The 15,816-nt window shown below is 37.0% G+C and overlaps 1 non-coding gene across 1 annotated transcript; it reads left to right on the top strand.

The window, feature by feature from the left end:
* Positions 1–15,468: 15,468 nt before the first annotated feature.
* Positions 15,469–15,575, top strand: LOC123587078. Its single transcript, XR_006707138.1, has one exon. It is a non-coding gene; the product is annotated as a U6 spliceosomal RNA (small nuclear RNA).
* The last annotated feature ends 241 nt before the right edge of the window (positions 15,576–15,816 follow it).

The raw sequence follows: 15,816 nt of genomic DNA on the forward strand, positions 1-15,816 counted from the left end.
CTTTAAATGCTAAAATATACCAGCAATTTAATAATATTCCCTGAGGGGAGATAAAGAAGTTCTATATTAAATGAGTCTGTGAAGTATAATGCACTTCCCAACTCTAGAAATGTTAAGGGGCACCTGGGTGGTTCATTCGGTTCAGAGTCCAACTCTTGATTTTGGCTCAGGTCGTGATCTTTTTTTTTTTTTCCTTCAAATTTTTTAACGTTTTATTTATTTTTGAGACAGAGAGAGACAGAGCATGAACAGGGGAGGGGCAGAGAGAGAGGGAGACACAGAATCGGAAGCAGGCTCCAGGCTCTGAGCCATCAGCCCAGAGCCCCAGTGGGGCTCGAACTCACGGACCTCGAGATCGTGACCTGAGCTGAAGTCAGACACTTAACTGACTGAGCCACCCAGGCGCCCTGGCTCAGGCCATGATCTAACCGTTTGTGAGTCTGAGCCCTGTTGACAGCACAGAGCCTGCTTGGGATTCTCTCTCTCCCTGTCTCTCTGCCCCTCCCCCCATGGAGAGAGCAAGGTCTCTCTCTCAAAACACATAAATAAACTTTAAAAAACAGAAATTTCTTTTAGAAATTTCTTTTAGAAAAAGAAATGTTAAAATGGGGACAAAATAGCTTAACTCCCATTCAAGTCTCCTATGCCTCTGCTTTTCTATTCTGTGATATCCATGGCCTGTCTACAATTTACCTTAAAATTTTCTGGAACCAGTTTAGGTATTTAAATAAATAAGGACTTATTAATATCCCTCCTAGTTTTCTGTTTCATTTAAGTTTATCCATTCACAGGGAGCCTGGGTGGCTCAGTCAGTTGAGCGTCAGACTCTTGATTTCAACTCAGGTCTTGATCTTGCTATGGCAGGATCGAGCCCCTGGTCAGGCTCTCCACTGAGAGTGCAGCCTGCTTAGGATGCTCTCTCTCCCTCTGCCCCTCCCCTCTAACATGCAAGCACACATGTGTGCATGTACACGCACACACTCTCTCTAAAAAAATAAATGTATCCATTCACTTTAATAATGTTTCAGAATCTGTTATAATATTAAGATGTTTAAGTATTTTTTTATCCTTTAAATTTTCTCCAAAGACAAATTTAATGTTATAAATCCCAAACGAAACAACCCTGATTTTGTAAATATTTTTGAACACTAATAAATCAAACAAGTGAACAGACTCATAAGCCTGGGTGATTTGCATGCAAATGAAAGAGTTAAGTCAAAATCAATAAATCACAGTTCAAAGTGGTAGGGTGTGTAAATATTTTCTAGTTAATAGATTGGTAAAGATATTTAATTAATGGATATTTAATCATTAAGTATTGATTAGTAGGAAATGTGGAATGTGATATGAATTCTTAAGAGGATTTTTTTCCTTCAAAATAGTATCTACATATATTTCACGTGTTGTGGTAAGCTTTTGTTTAATTAATGCAGAAATACATAGCTGCTAACAGAAATTGTCGTCGTCCTGTTAAAAAGTATCCATCAGGATCTGGCCAGGATGATAGAACTCACGCCAGTTATTTTATCATATGAAATTTAATGTAAGAAGTTGGAGAATGGAAAATATCAAAAGGGGATACTGTTATAACACAGAGATAAGGAACTGAAAGATGTAACATCCTTCCTAGAGTTGCAGACAGATTGAAGAGGTTGGGGTGTTGAAAATCTAGAAGCTTGAGGTGCCTGGGTGGCTAAGTCAGTTGAGTATCTGACTTTGGCTCCGGTCATGATCTGGTGGTTCAAGAGGTCTAGCCCCACGTTGGGGGCTCTGTGCTGACAGCTCAGAGCCTGGAGCCTGCTTCGGATTCTGTGTCTCCCTCTCTCTCTGCCCCTCCCCTGCTCATGCTCTGTCTCTGTCTCTCTCTCTCAAATATAAAATAAAACATTTAAAAAAATTAATATGCATTTCTTTATACACAAAATGTTCATCACAGTATTATTTATAAGTACAACAAATCAAAATAATATGTAAATGATGTATAAAATAAATGTGCAGCAATTAGTAAAATGGTGAAATAAAACATGGAATCTACTGAACTGAACTGATTTATTTACATGATCACACTCAGGATGAATGAAAGTTATATTTTCATTCATGAAGACAAACCATCCCGCATGTTAAATACCAGCTGCTCCAGAGAAGGCACAGACTCAACTTGTTTGTCCTGGGCACCTATTCACTCTAACTGTAGCCATTGTTTCCTGTTGCCTGTTCTGGGTGTCTGCCATATGCCAGTAGACCCATCAGTTCGGCTCCTTCTCCAGACCAGATAGGAGGGCACAATTTGATATATTAACTCACTGTCAGGTCGCAAGTAAGGACTAAGTTAATATTCCTCTCAGAGGTATTTCTATTCCATTAGCAGATCAGACAAAACTAAAGAGATTTAGGATCAAAAGGTATGTGACGGAGAGATTTCAGCTCAAACAACCACGTATAATGATAGTAAACATTAACATTAATAAAAGTACATAAATCTAGTATAAGTAATAAGTATATTGAACAATGAAAACATTAGTGAAGATATTAGCATAAAAACATATAATAATGCATTATGTTATATTTAATATTTAATTTTGAACACTGCTTTGGGCTTCCGCTGACAGAGCAGAGCCTGCTTGAGATTCTCTCTCTTCCTCTTTCTCTGCCCCTCATCTGCTTGCTTGCACACACGTGCTCCCTCTCCCAAAAATAAATAAATAAACTTTAAAAAATAAAAACTTTAAAAAAAATCAAGAAAAATCCTCACAACTTTGTAAATGAAGGTAAAATCTTCCATTTTAAATATGGAGAAACTGAGGCAGACACAAGAGTGTTATATAGCATGCCTAGCGTCAACAAATCAGGTGTATAGAGCAAATCCAGTCATGTTCTGGAATGTGTAATATACAGTCTTTGTATATTTGTGGACAGAAGCAAGTTCCCTATGTTCATGCAATCCAGTGTAAGCCCCTGCTCTTCCTTATCGAAAAGGACAGTTTATTAAAAAAAAATACTTCAAATATCTGATAATTGTTTAATGTATTGCTAGGTGTGGTGGGGATGCAAAATAAAAGATAATGGTTTAGAGATTTGGAATCTAGCCGACAAATATGACCTCAAAACTCCACTCTGCCACACACAGTTATGAAATCAAGCAAGTTCGTTAGCCTTTGTAAAGCTCAGTTTTTGATTTTTCATTATTTATCTGGAAAAGGGGTAAAATACATCACAGTGTCTTATGGGGAGAGACAGAGAAAATTCCGGTAAAATATTTAACATAATGGCTTGGCATACAGTAAAGATTAAACAAAACTCAAAATATGGATATATGTACCCATTTAGAACATACACATGGCAATGAATTTCTTGCAAGCTTAAAGTGTTGAGGATACTATTTAGTATGTTTTTTTAAACCCTAATTTTTTTAAAAAAAATCAAGAACCTTAAAACATTAATCTCACAGTCTGACAAATACGAGATAGTGCAGTCACAATTACGAATGAAAGCATGATTGGGGCGCCTGGGTGGCGCAGTCAGTTGAGCGTCTGACTTCAGCACAGGTCGTGTCATGATCTCACCACTTGTGGGTTCAAGCCCCGCATCAGGCTCTGTGCTGACAGCTCAGAGCCTGGAGCCTTTTTCGGATTCTGTGTCCCGCTCTCTCTCTCTGCCCCTCCCTCGCTCATGCTCTGTCTCTCTCTGTCTCAAGAATAAATAAAACATTTTTAAAAATTACAAAGAAAAAGAATGAAAAGCATGATTACCTTTTTATCTTCAGTGAATCAAAATTATGAAACCCTACTTGTTCCAACATAGAGAAATAGAGCTCCCCTTACATATGTTCAATTTTAACATTTATGTATAGAGTTGACCCGCTTTAATCGTCCCCCTCAACAAATGTTTTTGTTGGAGGTTCTTTTTCCTCTCCTTTCCAATGTCACAGCAATACTCCTGCAATACTGACTTGGAGCACAGAGTCTTGGCCAGAGTGTGTGGCAAAAACCCCCATTGGAGTCTCCACGTGAAACTGGAAAAGAATTGAATGAACATGTTGCAGCAGCTCGTCCCCTCCCTGGAGGGCAGATTAGATGACCCGATACAGCTTGTTCATTCGCAGTTTCTATGATTCCTAAACAGAAACAAAACATTGTCTCAAGTGAAAAGGGAGAAGTGCTGCTTTTTTCTGAGAAATGTTTTCATGTGTTCCTTCCCCGAGTGCTCACTCTTTGGTGACCCCGCCCACACTTTCAGCCACTAGGATGGACAGCTTCCCACATTCATTGGCAAAATATTTGGAGACATCCTCAAGGCAGAAGCTGGTGGAGAAAAAGAAGTTTTTCCGGTTTCTGTATTCAAATAGGAGACACCTTGAGTCATGGACTCTTTCTTGCAAAGGTGTAAGAAAATCTTTACCATATCTCTTCTTTTTTCTAAAACAGTTCTGATTATGTCTATTTGGGAGAAAGGTCACAGTATTATGGTAACGTTAAAAGAAGGGTCAAGAGGTGCCAATGGGTGGGAGGACATTAGCTTATGAGTCCCTTATGAACTCCATAAAATTATAAAATATCATGGCCGGAAAGAACCTCAGAGATCTTCTAGCCCAGTTCAAGGTCATAGGGAGACTACGAACCCAAGATCCAGAGTTCACACTCATAACCACTATACTACACTGGAAGAAATAAGGACTTTCAATAGGTTTCTAATAGTAAACAATCATAGTTATAGCAGTTCTTTATATTTGTGTCACACCTTGTTCTGTCCAAAGTACTTTTAAAAAATATATTTTATCATTTGATATTGGCAGCCACCTGGTGAATAAAGGAGACAAGAATCATTTTGCTATTTCTGTATGTACACACTTGTGTCCCTGAGATGGTAACTGATTTGTCTAAGGTAAAATGTATAACTTGAGCTGAATATCTGGACTCCCCATCATCGTGTTTTATAAATGTCATTAACTGGGGAATGTGTGATTCGTAGGCAGTAAGGCATCCTATTAAAAGCAAGAAACCGTATGGTGGAAAGCATTCGTAGTTGTGTTTATAAGAAAAAAAATTGCTAGAAACTGGAAATAAGATGCTGCTTAAAAGTGGAAAGCTAAGCATGTGACCTGAGACTGTGTTTGCTTGGTGAGTTCACAGTTGACTGACTTAGAGGCCTATGTTTCAGTATGTACTGGGGAACAGGAAATGTGGGAACGATGATTAAAATACAGGTAATGGTGGGGACTTCAAAGGCTCTGGTTTCTATCTCCTTTTTATAGGATAAAGTTGAATATTGTGTCTTTAACTAAAAGGATATTATCTTATTTTTATTAAATGAATTTAATACATTCACATTTAATATGATTATTGATATGGATGAAATGATTCCTGCTATGTTGTCTAATGGTTTTTATTTGACATGCTTCTTAGTTAGCATTTTTCTAGTATGATAATGTATTTTTCACCTTGTTTGGGATCACTAAAGTTATTCTTTATTCCTTTTTTTTTTTTTTTAAGTTTATTGATTCATTTTGAGAGAGGGACGGGGCGGAGGGGCAGAACGAGAATGAGAGAGAGAATCCCAATAGGCTCGATGCTCAATGCGAAGCCCAACACAAGGCTTGATCTCACAAACCATGAGATCATAACCTGAGCTGAAATCAAGAGTCAGATGTTTAACTGACTGAGCCACCCAGGCACCTCAAGTTTTTCTTTATTCTATTTTCCTGTATTTACACAAAATGTATCCTCTTGTTTGTTTCAACTTACATTTTTCAATTGTATCTTATTTACTATTAAGGCAAGAAATGACATGATTTCAAATCCCTCTGTCGTGGCTGCATCCATTTCAAGATTATCTCAGAATTAGATTCAGAGAGACCTATTTGGTTTTTACATTATATATCCAATATAACTTAGATTTAAATGTAGTAAGGAACAGTGTATTTGCTGATGGCCTCATCTTAAGTCTTTCATTTTTCTTTCTCTTGAATTCATTTGTCATTTTGCTGATACTTTTCTCGAACATGTATTTCAGAAAGACTTTGTGAGTGTTGGATGTTTTACATTCTGGCATGCCCAAAAATGTGTGTGTGAGTGTGTGTGGGTATATATGGGTATTCTTCTACTCCATGAAGTAGAAAATATGAAGAAAATTTTTTATTAACTTAGGTTTCCATTTATTGAAGTTCTCATTGAATATCGTTTTAATGTACTTTGTCAACAGGACTAATTCTAATAAAATGAGTTCCTGTGAATTCATTATATGAGCATTAGCATTATTACTATCACTTTTTAATGGCAATAGCAGTAGAATATTGTAGTTCATTCTATTGCAAGCTTCCAATAATTCTAGAGAGAAGTGATTTTTGAACCATAACTTGGTGCAGACTGTATGTAATTTCTCTGCTAACTTTTCAGCACCACAATATTTATGACTTAGGATGTTTGGGGGAACATAGACTTATGTCCGAAAATTTGCTTCATGCTCCCCACCTGAAATCATAATTCTTCAGGCACCAGATTCATTATCCTAACAGTCCATGACCCATGGACACATGTACTCACTTAATACTGAGAGTAAACAAAGAGACATAAAGTGATACATAAAACCAGGCTTCTCATAATATGTAGGAATCTATTTTATAGAAAGAAGAAATAACTATTTTAAAAGTATGAAAATTTGGGCAAAGCTGAGAGACATAATTGTTATTATAAAACTAGCTCAGGATTGAATGACACTTTTCATAATCTTGAAGTGTCCTTACATATGTTATTGCATTTTATCCTCAGGACAATCCATGGATTTTTTTGTTTTTGTTGTTGTTGTTGGTGGTGGTATTTGTCACTATTCCACAAAGGAGGAAACTGAGGAGGAAGGAGTATAATGATCTTGCCTAAGGTCCTAAACCCCCAAATGACAGACTCAGCCAAAACCAAGTTTTCTGACATCAAATCACACCCTCTGATATTACCCTCATCATTCTGTTTACAGCAGTCCCCCCTTTTCTGTTGTTTCAGTGACCCGCAGTCAACCTTTGTTTGGAAGCAGGGGGCTCTCCATCTGACCTATCATCAGAAGGTCAATAGTAACCCAAAATTACATCACAGTGTTACGTCATTCCCCTCACTACATCTCATCACTTAGGCATTTTATCATCTCACATCATCCCAAGCAGAAGGGTGAGTATGGGACAAGAAGACGTCCTGAGAGATTTATTATTAGTTATAATTGATAATCTCTCACTGTGCCTAGTTCATAAATTAAACATCATCAGAGGTATGTAAGTATAGGAAAAAACAGTCTGTGTAGGATTCGAGTCCATTTAAGTTTTCAGGCACCCACCGGAGGGCCTTGGAACACCTCCCCGAGAATAGGGGGCTACTCTTCTCATCGCTGTTAATTTCAGATTTGCTTATTAGGGTTTCAACAACCTTTAGATACTTTGTCCTTGCTTTTCATGACCATCACCAATGCTGCTTTCCTTGCCTTTCGTGGAGGTTCTGGCAGCAGTCCTAAGCACAGACAAATTCAAGTCCCTTCTCTGCTGACTGACTTGTCATGGAAGCTTGGTTATGTCATTTATTGTTGCTGATACTCAATTCTTCATTTTTTAATCTGTCAAAAAGGGAATAATGGTATCTCTTCCAGATTTATCTCAGAGGCTGTATTTTTGAAAGTAAGCCAAAGGAAAAAAAAATAAAGTGAAAAATACATTACAACCTGCAAAATGTGATGCTTTTCCCTCTGTCAAGAATGCCGAAAGCTTACTCTTCCTTCCTCCAGCCCTTCCAATCTTGTAGAACACAGTTAAAATGTACTTCCACAGAGATCTTTTGAGATTTTAAGTTTTCTCCGTGGTTTTTCTCTACACAGCACCATTTACACATCCTACATAGTGTTTACCAAAGGTTCAAATAATGCATCTGTTAACTTGGAAGCCATCTGAGGCAATCAGCCGGGCTCTATTGTTCAAGACAGGATACATGCCACCACTTAGCAGGGGGCTAGGGACATGCCAATTTTTCCATAAACATCATTGAAAAACATAATAAAAATATAAAGGGAGATGATGACGACAGTGATGATTTTGATTGTAATTATAATAATCATTTCTCTGCTCCCAGATTTTAGTTGCTTATTCTAACATTTTTTTTTGTCTGCCTCATTTTATGATTTTAGTTGATCAGTTCCATGCCTATCTCCCCTCATTCCACCACAATTATGTATTTAATTATTTGATGGTAGGAGCTGTATTTATTCATTGTTGTGCCTTTAGTACTTAGTACTTGGAAAATAAGTTGGCACTCAGTAACAGTATATTGAATGAAGAATAAAAAGAAAAGTCATTTCTTCTAGAAACAACTACTTAATCTGTGAATTGGATTGCCTTTGGTCTTATTTATTTAACCAAACGATACATGGGGGAAAAAAGAATTGATAAGCTTGCCTTAATTAAAATTTAAAAACTTCTGCTCTGTAGAAGACAATTTCAATAGAGCAAGAAGAAAAGCCACAGTCTGGAAGAAAACATTTGGAGAAGATTCATCTGATAAACAACTGTTACCTAAAAATTTACGAAGAACTCTTAAAACTCAACAATAAGAAAACAAACAACCTGATTTAAAAATGCACCAAAGACCTTAACAGAGACCTCATTTCGAAAAGATACCCAGATGGTAAATATGCATATGAAAAGATACTCCATATCATGTGTCACCAGGGAAATGCAAACTAAATCAACAATGAAATACCGCTACATACCTACTAGAATGGCTAAAATCCAGAATACTAACAGCTCCAAATGCTGTTATGGGTGTAGAACAACATTGCTGGTAGGAATTCAAATGGTACAGCGACTTTGGGAAACAGTTTGACGGTTTCCCAATAAGCTCAATAAGTTCTTATCATACAATCCAGCAATCACATTCCTTGCTGTTTATCCCCACATGAATTGAAAACATGTCCACACAAAAGACCTGCACACAGATGTCTATAGCAGCTGTATTTATAATTATGAAGATTTGGAAGCAACCAAGAAGTCCTTAGTCCTTAGTCAGTAGGTGAATAGATAAATACACTGTGGTACACTAGAACGTGCAGTTTTGTTCAGCGCTAAAAAAAAAATGAGCTATCAAGTCTTGAAAACACATGGAGGAAACTTAAATGTGTACTACTAAGTGGAAGAAGTCAATTTGAAAAGGCTACATACTGTACGATGCCAACTATACGACATTCCGGAAAAGGCAAAATTACAGACACAGTAAAAAAAGTCACTGGTTGTCAAAAACCAACAAACAGAAAAGGATTGGTGGTTATCGAGAGAGGGGGAAAAGGAGAGCACAGAGGGCTTTTAGGGCAGTGAAACTGTTCTGTACCATTCCACAGTGGTGGATACATGTCATTATAGATGTGTGGTAATCCATAGAATGTATTATACTTAGAATGAACCCTTATGTAATCTACATGTTTTGAATAATAGTAATGTGTCAATGTACGTTCACAGACTGCAACAAATGTACTGCTCTGACACAGGACATTGGTGGTGGAAGAGATATACATGTGGGACCAAGGGATATATGGACTCTATGTACTTTGTGCTCAATTTTGTTGTAAACCTAAAACTACTGTAAAAAACAGTTTATTCATTTAAAAAATGAAAGAGAACATGTCACTACATAGATCACAGACTAACAAAACAAGAAGATGTTGGGAAAATTTCATTGGAATACTTTTGACAACTTAAATGAAAACGCAACTTAAAGCAAACGTAGGAAGAAATAGAAAATATGAACAAAATTGAAAACATTTCCACAAATAAATCTAAAGGATCCAATGTCTTCATTGGTGAATTCTCCTAAACATTTAAAGAAAAGAAAACACCAATCTTAAACTCTGCCAGAGAATAGAAAAATAAGAAACATTTGCAAACTTGTTTTATGGGCTTACCATGACCTTAACACAAAACTTGACAAAAACCATGTGAAAAAGAGAAAACCAAATATAGGCCAACATCTCTCATGAACATGCACACAAGAAAATCTAAAGAACATATTAGAAAATTGAATCCAGAAATATGGAAAAATAATACTTTATTATAATCACAGCGATTTTACTTTAGGAATGAAATGTCGGTTTAATATTTGAAAATAAATTGCAGTATAACAGAATAAAAGATAAAAACCATATGGAAACCTCAAAAGATACATACAAAGCCTTTAATGAAATTCATCATCAATGATGAATCCATTATGAAATAGAAATAGAAAGAAATTTCCTTAATTAGCTGGGAAGATATAGCTACCCAAAGAAACCTCTAAATCTTATTTGATTATCAAATATTAAAGATACACATTGAAGTCTGGTAAGAGATATGGATACCCAGTAATATAACATCAATTCAATATTTTTATACCATTTCAAATACAGCACAGCAAGAAGAATAAATGAAAGGTATAAGAATTAAAAAGAAATATAACCGTCATTCATGCACAACTTGTGTATATTATACATGCAAAATAATTCTATAGATTAAAAAAATCACCTGTAATAACTGAAAATAGTATTGCTGAATATAAAGTGATATGTGAAATTCAATTGCTACTTTGAGTTATTAGTAACAAGCCAAAATTGAACATTAGAAAACATTTCATTTGTGATAGCACCAAAAATATCAAATGCCTCAGACTAAATTGAACAAAAGTCATTCCACACTTCTACACTGAAAACTGTGAGGTATTATGGAGAAAATTTTTTTAAAGTTCTAAAGAGATGAAAGTATATACCAGATTGATATATTTGAAGACTTAATATTTTAAAGATGTAAATTCTCCCTAAGCTGACTTATAGAATCAATAAAACTCTAATTATAAATTACATATAGCGCTATATATATGTATATAAATACACATACATATATATATGTATACATATGTGTATATATGTGTATATATATATACATATATATATGTACATATATATAATGGAAATTGGCAAGCTAAATTCTAAAATACATATAGAAATCCAAACAAGTAAAAGTATCAAAATCTGAAAGATGAACAATGTTGAAAGACATGAACTGGGGCACCTGGGTGGTTCAGTCAGTTAAGCCCCTGACTCTTGATTTTGGCTCAGGTCTCGATCTCGGACTTTCTGAACCATGCCCAGCTGTCAGCACAGAGCCTCCTTCAAATTCTCTCTCCCTCTCTCTCTGCCCCTCCCCAACTCTTTCTCTCTCTCAAAAGAAACTTGAGAGAGAGAGAGAGAGAGAGAGACATGAACTAACAGATTTAGAAACAAAACAATAGAGCAATAATTAAAAAACGATGATTTTGGCACAAAGATAGAAATATAGACAAATAGAACATAAGAGAATACCCAGTTTAGGCCCAAACATAAATTGTCATTGATTTATAGTGAAGTATTGCAGCAGTGCAGTGGGAGAAAATGTGATCTTTTAGATAAATGCCTCAAGGTTACTTGTATATTCTATAAAAATTAATTTGACACCTTTCTCATACCATGCACCAAAATTTATCCCATGTGTACCTAAGACCTCAAATCGAAAGGTAAAGTTACAAAGCTTCTAAAGCAAATATGAAAGAAAACCTCTTGATCTTAAATTCAGAAAAGATTCTTAAACGATAATAAACTCATGCACACAGTCACAATTGCTAACCATAAAGTGAAAGATTGATGCATTAGATTTAATTAAAATTCATAATTTTTATTTATCAAAAAACACCATTAAGAGAGCTATCATGCAAACTGCAGGGTGGAGGAGGAGATTTGTAATCACATACCTGATAAAGAAATTGTATCCAAAAATAATTGTATATTAAAAATGTCACAGATTGGGGCGCCTGGGTGGCGCAGTCGGTTAAGCGTCCGACTTCATCCAGGTCACGATCTCACGGTCCGTGAGTTCGAGCCCCGCGTCGGGCTCTGGGCTGATGGCTCAGAGCCTGGAGCCTGTTTCCGATTCTGTGTTTCCCTCTCTCTCTGCCCCTCCCCCGTTCATGCTCTGTCTCTCTTTGTCCCAAAAATAAATAAACGTTGAAAAAAAAATGTCACAGATTGGGGCACCTGGGTGGCTCAGTCGGTTAAGCGTCTGACTTCCACTCAGGTCATGATCTTGCGGTTTATGAGTTCGAGCCCCACACTGGGCTCTCTGCTGTCAGTGCAGAGCCTGCTTTGGATTCTCTGTCCCTCTCTCTCTCTCTCTCTCTGCCCTTTCCCCTCTCGTGCTCTCTCAAAACTAAACAAAACATTAAAATATATATATATATATATATATATATATCACAAATTCATAAGACAAATATAACAGTACAATTTAAACACATGTCATTTCACAAATAAGATTGTCAAAGTGGCCAAAAAGCATAACAAGATGTGTTGGGGTTTTTTTTGTCATGATTTATCGTCAGGGCAATGCAAATTCAAATCATACTAACCCCCAAAAGCCACCTGAATGACTCAAATTTTAAATATCTGACAATGCCAGGTGCTGGTGAAGAAATGAAACAATAGGATCCCTCACACAATGTTGATGGTGGTTCAAATTGGTAAAACTACTTCGAAAATTGTATGGCAATAACGACTAAAGTCGAACGTATGCATACACAGTAGCTTGGCTGTCTTCCTTCTTGCTAAATATGTAGCAGCATGCTACATATGAACTAATGTTCATTAGTTATTAGATATGAACTGATGTTCATTATCATTAGTAAATTATTACATAGTCATGTGATGGGATATTATTTAGCAATGAAAAGTATCAGCCAAGGCTATGGAGCAACCAGATGGATAGATCTACAATCATAATAATAAGCAATAAAACAAAACAAAATAAAATATAAACACGCTGAAGTTCATACTGTACTATTACATTCTCATAAAGAGATGAAAAGTGTTTTAAGATGGTAGACATCAGAATAGTAATTACTTTTGGGAGTTGACTGTGGAGCAGGGAGATGTGGTTGTTTTTGGAGCATAAATAATGTTCTAGATTCTTAGAGACAGTTACATGCCTTTAACCACTTTTTATAAATTCTCAACATATATACTTAATAGTTACATATTTTGCATATGGCAAACTTTAATAGAAAGGCAACAAAAATGTGTTGAAGTATTTTCCAAATTTGTTTTATATCTACTGCACTGACTATGAGAAGATATGCCTAATGCTTTTTCAATTCTTCACTGAACATTGACTTTGTCCCAGTGTATTGTGTCAGGTACTGTTGGACCAGAGGAATGGTTGGCATCTGATTTCTACATTTAAGCTTATTGTTTAATAGAGACAGGATGAGATGTGAACACAAATAATAATACAAGGCATAAAATGAGGTGAACCACATATGGGCTCTGCAGTGGGCTACCAGAAGCCTTCAAGAAAGAGATGGTGACTGAGTTTGACATGGACACCTCGGTAGGATTAAAACCAGTGTAGATAAGAAATGGTTTCTCGGGGAAAAAACTTGCAAGTGTGAAAATATAAGAGGGGTGGTTGTGTGTGTATGAAAATATAAAGTATGAATATGGCCTATGTGAAAATTGTGAGTGGCATCTCCAGTCCAGCGGGTGAATTCATTGTCACTGAAACGTATGGATAAATTGAGATTCAAGCGTTGGAAATCCATTGGCTAGTTTCTATTAGCAGATTACAAACTTTGGTTTCTGTAATCACATTTCCAGAATTGGGGGAATCCTAAAGTTCCTGTCAGTGGCCAGAGTGTTTTGAGGGAACCTTCACATGCCATCTTGGAAAATGCTTCTAATATAAGAACTGACAGGACAATGTTGCTGAAATGTACAATGTGTGCCAAGGTGAAGTAAGGCAATAGAACTTAAAGAGCCACTTGAAATTAGTTTGTAGAGAGTCAGCAGATCTAGGCTAAAGATTCAGTGTTAATGATCAGGAGTGTTTGGTGGCCCTTGAACAGGAGTATGGCCAAAAAGCCACATTTAAGGAACAATTGATTTGACATTGAGTGGAAGACTGTCACTGCTGTAGTAACTCAGTATATGAGGCCCAAGTACTTATGTGCATGTGATCTCTATGTGCATGTCTCTTTCCATACATCAAGAATCCAGAATAAAGGAGATAACTAGCCAAGGTGATGGTGCCCAGAACTGGATTTTAAGGGGATAGAAATAGACCTGCTCTTGGCCCAGTCTTCTGGGGTTCTCAGCAGCGGCCGTGAACAAGAAATCCTGCTAAGCACCAGGCCCCAACTGTGCAACATAAATAGATTCACGCACAGGGCTGGGGTTGGTGTTTTCCTAGAAATAGGTCACATCACGGGTGATTTTCTCTGCTAAGGTGATGATTTTGGGCAGGTGAAGCTAATAGAGTAGTTATGGGGGGTGGGGCTGGGAAGGAGAATGGGAGAGGGAAGAGACATTGTTGTCTTAAAAAAGGGTTCTTTATGACTTCACCTGTTTTTATGACCATGGCAAGTCTCCTGAAAATGATTTCAGGGATTGTACTTCAGGTCATGTTCCTCATAGCGATTGTTTTAAAGATTCTTGGAGAATGCTTTCTGCTGTTGCCACAGTATGAGCCCTGGGCAATGAGCCAAGGTTGTTTTAAATCTCAGTTGAAAGCTCTGGCTCTTTGCATGTGAATATGTGCCAAAAAGGAGTCTAATAACTTATCAAGTTGAGGCACCTCAGGGAGGTCCAGAAGCAGGAATTTTTGAGAAGGGGTTTAGGGAGCAAGGTTATTAACTGTTGACCCAACTGTAGCCCTTTTTGGAGCTACTATCTGTCATTCGTTTATGGAGTACATTTTTTTTTATTTTTAATTAATTAATTTTTTTGCAAAGACAATCAGCCTGAAAGTCCTGAGACCTAGGTTTTTTCAATGAAACTTTTAAATGAATATTAACTGTGTTATTGACCAACCCCAATTATCAGTCTGTGCCTCAATTTTGTCCTCTGTAAAATAGAGATAGCGTGTATCTGACGTACCTCCTTAATATATCTTTCAAGTGAAAGTTCTGTGAGAGAGCACAAAATAAATTATCTCTGCAAATTATCTCTCCAGCATCTCTTGTGCACTGTACTCACAGCTACAGGGAATTCAGAAAATGTTGAGGAGATATTTATTTCTAGTTTCCAGAAGACAAAGATATGACCTACAGAGCAGAGAATGACAAATTCCTTCTAGGTTGATGTAGTGGATACTGTGGTGTGCCACTCACATTTCTATCCCTGTCTTCCATCCTTTTCAGATGGAGGTAATTCATTCCCCCAGGAGTACTGACAGCTGACAGTTCATGGCTAAATACTCCCTCTGTGGTCCTTGCCCAAGGTCTTCACAGCCAATGACTGGTGGGCAGAGGGAGGTATAGTCCCTGACTCTCTTGCTCGCAGCTCCAGAGCTCCCCAAGGGATTGACTGTGTGCCCAGTAGAGACAGTATTGCAGCCCAGCTTCTTCTTTGCACAATCCTGCTTCCTTCGCTTCCCCAATAAAATGCCTTCATGCGATACTCTCTTGGGCAGCACATACACTAAAATTGAAACTGTATAGGGCAGATTAGTGTGGCCCTTGCAGGAGGGTGACAAACAAATTTGTGAAGCATCCCACATTTTCCAACCAATAAAATCTTGATTGTGAAAGAAAAAAAAAATCCTTCACGAAAGTCTTTCGAGTTGGCTTCTGGGGAAAAGAGTCCTGTGGGGAACTGATAGAAGGAAGGAGACAAATCCTGTTTTGGGAAGATGAGAACAGAAAAATCTGCATGTGGGAGATGTTTTGTGTGATGTGGTTTGACAGATGTGTGGGGCTTTCACTGAAAGAGATGGTGGAAGAGGAAGTAGAGAAAGAAGTCTTT

The sequence above is a fragment of the Leopardus geoffroyi genome, chromosome C3, assembly GCF_018350155.1.
Source record: "Leopardus geoffroyi isolate Oge1 chromosome C3, O.geoffroyi_Oge1_pat1.0, whole genome shotgun sequence".
NCBI lineage: Eukaryota > Metazoa > Chordata > Mammalia > Carnivora > Felidae > Leopardus > Leopardus geoffroyi.